This window comes from Pseudonaja textilis, chromosome 5 (assembly GCF_049901715.1).
Source record: "Pseudonaja textilis isolate UNSWEBS1 chromosome 5, rPseTex1.2, whole genome shotgun sequence".
Classification (NCBI taxonomy): Eukaryota; Metazoa; Chordata; class Lepidosauria; order Squamata; family Elapidae; genus Pseudonaja; species Pseudonaja textilis.
In genome coordinates, this window is record NC_141994.1 from 2,042,501 (window position 1) to 2,043,128 (window position 628).

Here is a 628-nt window from a genome sequence, read left to right on the forward strand (position 1 = left end):
TAAGGGCAAAGGCTGAGATTGCACCCCCCCACCCCCATTTAAGGGAAGTTGCCAAAAAAGCACGCTTTTGCAATTGCAATTCCACTTTTCCGGATCAGCTGCTTGGAATTTGCCCGGATGAATGCAAAATCCTTGCAGTGGGTTGCTTTTCATTCCTCTTTTGCACCGGGGACCCCTCCAAATCTCCCTTTCCCCGATGCATTGGCTGCAATTTCCCCTTTTCTCGCTGTTTTGGCGAAGCTGCGACTTTCTTACCTGGATTGCAACTTTTTCCCTTCCGCCCCAAGATGAAAACCCGCCAAAAGTTTTAATTCCGACCTGCCCCCGACGCGTCGGCATGAAGTTCCGGGTTTTAAACCAGGGATTTTCTTTGTTAGTATCTCTATGGAGATACTCCATTGGAAGAGCGAGGCCGGCGTTCATGACTGCGCATGCGCCACTGACGGATTGGCGCGCTCAGCGAGCCAGAGATAAGAAAATTAAGAGGAGCTCCTCTGATCCGCATGCGCAGTTGCTAGAAGTGGGAATGTAGAAATTTTTAAAGCGGGGTTTATTACCCAAGGGCAACTAGCAGGGCAGAGGCTTAGTTCAGACACGTGAAGACGTGGAACTTGCATCCACACGTGTT

General features: G+C 50.2%; 1 protein-coding gene across 1 annotated transcript in view; it reads right to left on the reverse strand.

The window, feature by feature from the left end:
- MCM10 (minichromosome maintenance 10 replication initiation factor) overlaps positions 1-374 on the reverse strand; it is a 32,837-nt gene extending 32,463 nt beyond the window's left edge. Inside the window, 1 exon segment of the mRNA XM_087933925.1 lies at positions 256-374. The gene's annotated coding sequence lies outside the window, so the exon portion shown is untranslated.
- Positions 375-628: the final 254 nt, after the last annotated feature.